Source organism: Pristiophorus japonicus, chromosome 8 (assembly GCF_044704955.1).
Source record: "Pristiophorus japonicus isolate sPriJap1 chromosome 8, sPriJap1.hap1, whole genome shotgun sequence".
Classification (NCBI taxonomy): Eukaryota; Metazoa; Chordata; class Chondrichthyes; family Pristiophoridae; genus Pristiophorus; species Pristiophorus japonicus.
In genome coordinates, this window is record NC_091984.1 from 221,224,421 (window position 1) to 221,231,920 (window position 7,500).

The 7,500-nt window shown below is 49.1% G+C and overlaps 8 pseudogenes; all 8 read right to left on the bottom strand.

Moving 5' to 3' along the window:
• Positions 1 to 282: 282 nt before the first annotated feature.
• LOC139269775 (5S ribosomal RNA) lies at positions 283 to 401 on the bottom strand (annotated as a pseudogene).
• Positions 402 to 1,261: 860 nt separating this feature from the next.
• Positions 1,262 to 1,381, bottom strand: LOC139269791 (5S ribosomal RNA; annotated as a pseudogene).
• Positions 1,382 to 2,237: 856 nt separating this feature from the next.
• Positions 2,238 to 2,356, bottom strand: LOC139269447 (5S ribosomal RNA; annotated as a pseudogene).
• An 870-nt stretch (positions 2,357 to 3,226) lies between these two features.
• Positions 3,227 to 3,345, bottom strand: LOC139269762 (5S ribosomal RNA; annotated as a pseudogene).
• Positions 3,346 to 4,205: 860 nt separating this feature from the next.
• LOC139269792 (5S ribosomal RNA) lies at positions 4,206 to 4,325 on the bottom strand (annotated as a pseudogene).
• Positions 4,326 to 5,181: 856 nt separating this feature from the next.
• LOC139269621 (5S ribosomal RNA) lies at positions 5,182 to 5,300 on the bottom strand (annotated as a pseudogene).
• An 860-nt stretch (positions 5,301 to 6,160) lies between these two features.
• On the bottom strand, positions 6,161 to 6,280 carry LOC139269794 (5S ribosomal RNA; annotated as a pseudogene).
• Positions 6,281 to 7,140: 860 nt separating this feature from the next.
• LOC139269795 (5S ribosomal RNA) lies at positions 7,141 to 7,260 on the bottom strand (annotated as a pseudogene).
• Between the last annotated feature and the right edge of the window lie 240 nt (positions 7,261 to 7,500).

Genomic DNA, 7,500 nt, shown 5'->3' on the forward strand with positions numbered 1-7,500 from the left:
CTCTTGCTGTTTGTCCCTCTCAGGTTTCTATGCACCTTGTCTCTCCTCTCTGTTGCTGTGTCCTGGTGTGCCTGCGCCAGCGTGTATTTTTTTGCCAACTTATTTTGTTGTTCTGCGTTCTTTCGTCCCTTGCGTCGACCCCCTTGCATTTGTGTAGCAGCAGGAGAATGTGCAGGAAAGAAATGGTGAAAGCAAAGTGAAAGAGAGAGCAGCAAAAAGGTTGTTGATGGATCAACGGCACTGTGTGTGCAGAAGCATGAGCAGCCTGTGGATGGCAGCAAAAGCCTACTGCACCTGGTATTCCCAAGCAGTCTCCCATCCAAGTGCTCACCAGCCCTGAATCTGCTTAGCTTCCGAGATTAGACGAGATCGGGCGTTTTCAGACTAGTGTGGCCGTAGGCATCGATGTCATGGCTTTCTCTTTACTTAAACGGACATAAGGCTGTTCTTCACTCCTTTTTCTCCTTCCATGCATTCATCCAAGGAATCAGCACTCAAGATTCATTTCAACATTTTCCTTCCGCCACACCCACCTCTTGCTGCTCTGACTCCCACACAAGCAAACGACAAGCCCTACCCTTCATTGCCTTGCCTCAAGCTTCAAAACTGCCTGACTTTCACCATTCCCTCACTCACCCACAAATCACTCACTCATTCACCCCCCAATCTCACGCTCGCCAACCTCGAAATCTCTCATCCCCTCAAATCACTCTCCCCCAAATCTCCCCATCCCCAAATCTCTCCTCCCCCAAAAAAGCTTCCACCGCCCCCAAAACACCAGGATTGTTTCATTTCCAATCCCACCAATTATTAAGCCAGATCGCTGTTGTAGCCACATTTCGGAACCCCATGTGGCAAGTGGCGCCTGCTACTCGGCATTCTGATTTGCAACACTCCTCACATGAACACACATGCATTCCAGCAGCATGCTAGTTGGCTTTACATTTTTCCTGCATTGAATTGCAGCTCTTCCTGCACGATTCTTTGTTCTCTTGCTGTTTGTCCCTCTCAGGTTTCTATGCACCTTGTCTCTCCTCTCTGTTGCTGTGTCCTGGTGTGCCTGCGCCAGCATGTTTTTTTTTGCCAACTTATTTTGTTGTTCTGTGTTCTTTCGTCCCTTGCGTCGACCCCCTTGCATTTGTGTAGCAGCAGGAGAATGTGCAGGAAAGAAATGGTGAAAGCAAAGTGAAAGAGAGAGCAGCAAAAAGGTTGTTGATGGATCAACGGCACTGTGTGTGCAGAAGCATGAGCAGCCTGTGGATGGCAGCAAAAGCCTGGTATTCCCAGGCAGTCTCCCATCCAAGTACTAACCAGGCCTCAGTCTGCTTGGTTTCCGAGATCAGACGAGATCGGGCGTTTTCAGACTAGTGTGGCCGTAGGCATCGATGTCATGGCTTTCTCTTTACTTAAACGGACATAAGGCTGTTCTTCACTCCTTTTTCTCCTTCCATGCATTCATCCAAGGAATCAGCACTCAAGATTCATTTCACCATTTTCCTTCCGCCACACCCACCTCTTGCTGCTCTGACTCCCACACAAGCAAACGACAAGCCCTACCCTTCATTGCCTTGCCTCCAGCTTCAAAACTGCCTGACTTTCACCATTCCCTCACTCACCCACAAATCACTCACTCATTCACCCCCCAATCTCACGCTCGCCAACCTCGAAATCTCTCATCCCCTCAAATCGCTCTCCCCCAAATCTCCCCATCCCCAAATCTCTCCTCCCCCAAAAAAGCTTCCACCGCCCCCAAAACACCAGGATTGTTTCATTTCCAATCCCACCAATTATTAAGCCAGATCGCTGTTGTAGCCACATTTCGGAACCCCATGTGGCAAGTGGCGCCTGCTACTCGGCATTCTGATTTGCAACACTCCTCACATGAACACACATGCATTCCAGCAGCATGCTAGTTGGCTTTACATTTTTCCTGCATTGAATTGCAGCTCTTCCTGCACGATTCTTTGTTCTCTTGCTGTTTGTCCCTCTCAGGTTTCTATGCACCTTGTCTCTCCTCTCTGTTGCTGTGTCCTGGTGTGCCTGCGCCAGCATGTTTTTTTTTGCCAACTTATTTTGTTGTTCTGCGTTCTTTCGTCCCTTGCGTCGACCCCCTTGCATTTGTGTAGCAGCAGGAGAATGTGCAGGAAAGAAATGGTGAAAGCAAAGTGAAAGAGAGAACAGCAAAAAGGTTGTTGATGGATGTGCAGAAGCATGAGCAGCCTGTGGATGGCAGCAAAAGCCTACTGCACCTGGTATTCCCAGGCAGTCTCCCATCCAAGTACTAACCAGGCCTGACTCTGCTTAGCTTCCGAGATCAGACGAGATCGGCCGTTTTCAGACTAGTGTGGCCGTAGGCATCGATGTTATGGCTTTCTCTTTACTTAAACGGACATAAGGCTGTTCTTCACTCCTTATTCTCCTTCCATGCATTCATCCAAGGAATCAGCACTCAAGATTCATTTCACCATTTTCCTTCCGCCACACCCACCTCTTGCTGCTCTGACTCCCACACAAGCAAACGACAAGCCCTACCCTTCATTGCCTTGCCTCAAGCTTCAAAACTGCCTGACTTTCACCATTCCCTCACTCACCCACAAATCACTCACTCATTCACCCCCCAATCTCACGCTCGCCAATCTCGAAATCTCTCATCCCCTCAAATCGCTCTCCCCCAAATCTCCCCATCCCCAAATCTCTCCTCCCCCAAAAAAGCTTCCACCGCCCCCAAAACACCAGGATTGTTTCATTTCCAATCCTACCAATTATTAAGCCAGATCGCTGTTGTAGCCACATTTCGGAACCCCATGTGGCAAGTGGCGCCTGCTACTCGGCATTCTGATTTGCAACACTCCTCACATGAACACACATGCATTCCAGCAGCATGCTAGTTGGCTTTACATTTTTCCTGCATTGAATTGCAGCTCTTCCTGCACGATTCTTTGTTCTCTTGCTGTTTGTCCCTCTCAGGTTTCTATGCACCTTGTCTCTCCTCTCTGTTGCTGCGTCCTGGTGTGCCTGCGCCAGCGTGTATTTTTTTGCCAACTTATTTTGTTGTTCTGCGTTCTTTCGTCCCTTGCGTCGACCCCCTTGCATTTGTGTAGCAGCAGGAGAATGTGCAGGAAAGAAATGGTGAAAGCAAAGTGAAAGAGAGAGCAGCAAAAAGGTTGTTGATGGATCAACGGCACTGTGTGTGCAGAAGCATGAGCAGCCTGTGGATGGCAGCAAAAGCCTACTGCACCTGGTATTCCCAGGCAGTCTCCCATCCAAGTGCTCACCAGCCCTGAATCTGCTTAGCTTCCGAGATTAGACGAGATCGGGCGTTTTCAGACTAGTGTGGCCGTAGGCATCGATGTCATGGCTTTCTCTTTACTTAAACGGACATAAGGCTGTTCTTCACTCCTTTTTCTCCTTCCATGCATTCATCCAAGGAATCAGCACTCAAGATTCATTTCAACATTTTCCTTCCGCCACACCCACCTCTTGCTGCTCTGACTCCCACACAAGCAAACGACAAGCCCTACCCTTCATTGCCTTGCCTCAAGCTTCAAAACTGCCTGACTTTCACCATTCCCTCACTCACCCACAAATCACTCACTCATTCACCCCCCAATCTCACGCTCGCCAACCTCGAAATCTCTCATCCCCTCAAATCACTCTCCCCCAAATCTCCCCATCCCCAAATCTCTCCTCCCCCAAAAAAGCTTCCACCGCCCCCAAAACACCAGGATTGTTTCATTTCCAATCCCACCAATTATTAAGCCAGATCGCTGTTGTAGCCACATTTCGGAACCCCATGTGGCAAGTGGCGCCTGCTACTCGGCATTCTGATTTGCAACACTCCTCACATGAACACACATGCATTCCAGCAGCATGCTAGTTGGCTTTACATTTTTCCTGCATTGAATTGCAGCTCTTCCTGCACGATTCTTTGTTCTCTTGCTGTTTGTCCCTCTCAGGTTTCTATGCACCTTGTCTCTCCTCTCTGTTGCTGTGTCCTGGTGTGCCTGCGCCAGCATGTTTTTTTTTGCCAACTTATTTTGTTGTTCTGTGTTCTTTCGTCCCTTGCGTCGACCCCCTTGCATTTGTGTAGCAGCAGGAGAATGTGCAGGAAAGAAATGGTGAAAGCAAAGTGAAAGAGAGAGCAGCAAAAAGGTTGTTGATGGATCAACGGCACTGTGTGTGCAGAAGCATGAGCAGCCTGTGGATGGCAGCAAAAGCCTGGTATTCCCAGGCAGTCTCCCATCCAAGTACTAACCAGGCCTCAGTCTGCTTGGTTTCCGAGATCAGACGAGATCGGGCGTTTTCAGACTAGTGTGGCCGTAGGCATCGATGTCATGGCTTTCTCTTTACTTAAACGGACATAAGGCTGTTCTTCACTCCTTTTTCTCCTTCCATGCATTCATCCAAGGAATCAGCACTCAAGATTCATTTCACCATTTTCCTTCCGCCACACCCACCTCTTGCTGCTCTGACTCCCACACAAGCAAACGACAAGCCCTACCCTTCATTGCCTTGCCTCCAGCTTCAAAACTGCCTGACTTTCACCATTCCCTCACTCACCCACAAATCACTCACTCATTCACCCCCCAATCTCACGCTCGCCAACCTCGAAATCTCTCATCCCCTCAAATCGCTCTCCCCCAAATCTCCCCATCCCCAAATCTCTCCTCCCCCAAAAAAGCTTCCACCGCCCCCAAAACACCAGGATTGTTTCATTTCCAATCCCACCAATTATTAAGCCAGATCGCTGTTGTAGCCACATTTCGGAACCCCATGTGGCAAGTGGCGCCTGCTACTCGGCATTCTGATTTGCAACACTCCTCACATGAACACACATGCATTCCAGCAGCATGCTAGTTGGCTTTACATTTTTCCTGCATTGAATTGCAGCTCTTCCTGCACGATTCTTTGTTCTCTTGCTGTTTGTCCCTCTCAGGTTTCTATGCACCTTGTCTCTCCTCTCTGTTGCTGTGTCCTGGTGTGCCTGCGCCAGCATGTTTTTTTTTGCCAACTTATTTTGTTGTTCTGCGTTCTTTCGTCCCTTGCGTCGACCCCCTTGCATTTGTGTAGCAGCAGGAGAATGTGCAGGAAAGAAATGGTGAAAGCAAAGTGAAAGAGAGAACAGCAAAAAGGTTGTTGATGGATGTGCAGAAGCATGAGCAGCCTGTGGATGGCAGCAAAAGCCTACTGCACCTGGTATTCCCAGGCAGTCTCCCATCCAAGTACTAACCAGGCCTGACTCTGCTTAGCTTCCGAGATCAGACAAGATCGGCCGTTTTCAGACTAGTGTGGCCGTAGGCATCGATGTCATGGCTTTCTCTTTACTTAAACGGACATAAGGCTGTTCTTCACTCCTTTTTCTCCTTCCATGCATTCATCCAAGGAATCAGCACTCAAGATTCATTTCAACATTTTCCTTCCGCCACACCCACCTCTTGCTGCTCTGACTCCCACACAAGCAAACGACAAGCCCTACCCTTCATTGCCTTGCCTCAAGCTTCAAAACTGCCTGACTTTCACCATTCCCTCACTCACCCACAAATCACTCACTCATTCACCCCCCAATCTCACGCTCGCCAACCTCGAAATCTCTCATCCCCTCAAATCACTCTCCCCCAAATCTCCCCATCCCCAAATCTCTCCTCCCCCAAAAAAGCTTCCACCGCCCCCAAAACACCAGGATTGTTTCATTTCCAATCCCACCAATTATTAAGCCAGATCGCTGTTGTAGCCACATTACGGAACCCCATGTGGCAAGTGGCGCCTGCTACTCGGCATTCTGATTTGCAACACTCCTCACATGAACACACATGCATTCCAGCAGCATGCTAGTTGGCTTTACATTTTTCCTGCATTGAATTGCAGCTCTTCCTGCACGATTCTTTGTTCTCTTGCTGTTTGTCCCTCTCAGGTTTCTATGCACCTTGTCTCTCCTCTCTGTTGCTGTGTCCTGGTGTGCCTGCGCCAGCATGTTTTTTTTTGCCAACTTATTTTGTTGTTCTGTGTTCTTTCGTCCCTTGCGTCGACCCCCTTGCATTTGTGTAGCAGCAGGAGAATGTGCAGGAAAGAAATGGTGAAAGCAAAGTGAAAGAGAGAGCAGCAAAAAGGTTGTTGATGGATCAACGGCACTGTGTGTGCAGAAGCATGAGCAGCCTGTGGATGGCAGCAAAAGCCTGGTATTCCCAGGCAGTCTCCCATCCAAGTACTAACCAGGCCTCAGTCTGCTTGGTTTCCGAGATCAGACGAGATCGGGCGTTTTCAGACTAGTGTGGCCGTAGGCATCGATGTCATGGCTTTCTCTTTACTTAAACGGACATAAGGCTGTTCTTCACTCCTTTTTCTCCTTCCATGCATTCATCCAAGGAATCAGCACTCAAGATTCATTTCACCATTTTCCTTCCGCCACACCCACCTCTTGCTGCTCTGACTCCCACACAAGCAAACGACAAGCCCTACCCTTCATTGCCTTGCCTCCAGCTTCAAAACTGCCTGACTTTCACCATTCCCTCACTCACCCACAAATCACTCACTCATTCACCCCCCAATCTCACGCTCGCCAACCTCGAAATCTCTCATCCCCTCAAATCGCTCTCCCCCAAATCTCCCCATCCCCAAATCTCTCCTCCCCCAAAAAAGCTTCCACCGCCCCCAAAACACCAGGATTGTTTCATTTCCAATCCCACCAATTATTAAGCCAGATCGCTGTTGTAGCCACATTTCGGAACCCCATGTGGCAAGTGGCGCCTGCTACTCGGCATTCTGATTTGCAACACTCCTCACATGAACACACATGCATTCCAGCAGCATGCTAGTTGGCTTTACATTTTTCCTGCATTGAATTGCAGCTCTTCCTGCACGATTCTTTGTTCTCTTGCTGTTTGTCCCTCTCAGGTTTCTATGCACCTTGTCTCTCCTCTCTGTTGCTGCGTCCTGGTGTGCCTGCGCCAGCGTGTATTTTTTTGCCAACTTATTTTGTTGTTCTGCGTTCTTTCGTCCCTTGCGTCGACCCCCTTGCATTTGTGTAGCAGCAGGAGAATGTGCAGGAAAGAAATGGTGAAAGCAAAGTGAAAGAGAGAGCAGCAAAAAGGTTGTTGATGGATCAACGGCACTGTGTGTGCAGAAGCATGAGCAGCCTGTGGATGGCAGCAAAAGCCTGGTATTCCCAGGCAGTCTCCCATCCAAGTACTAACCAGGCCTCAGTCTGCTTGGTTTCCGAGATCAGACGAGATCGGGCGTTTTCAGACTAGTGTGGCCGTAGGCATCGATGTCATGGCTTTCTCTTTACTTAAACGGACATAAGGCTGTTCTTCACTCCTTTTTCTCCTTCCATGCATTCATCCAAGGAATCAGCACTCAAGATTCATTTCACCATTTTCCTTCCGCCACACCCACCTCTTGCTGCTCTGACTCCCACACAAGCAAACGACAAGCCCTACCCTTCATTGCCTTGCCTCCAGCTTCAAAACTGCCTGACTTTCACCATTCCCTCACTCACCCACA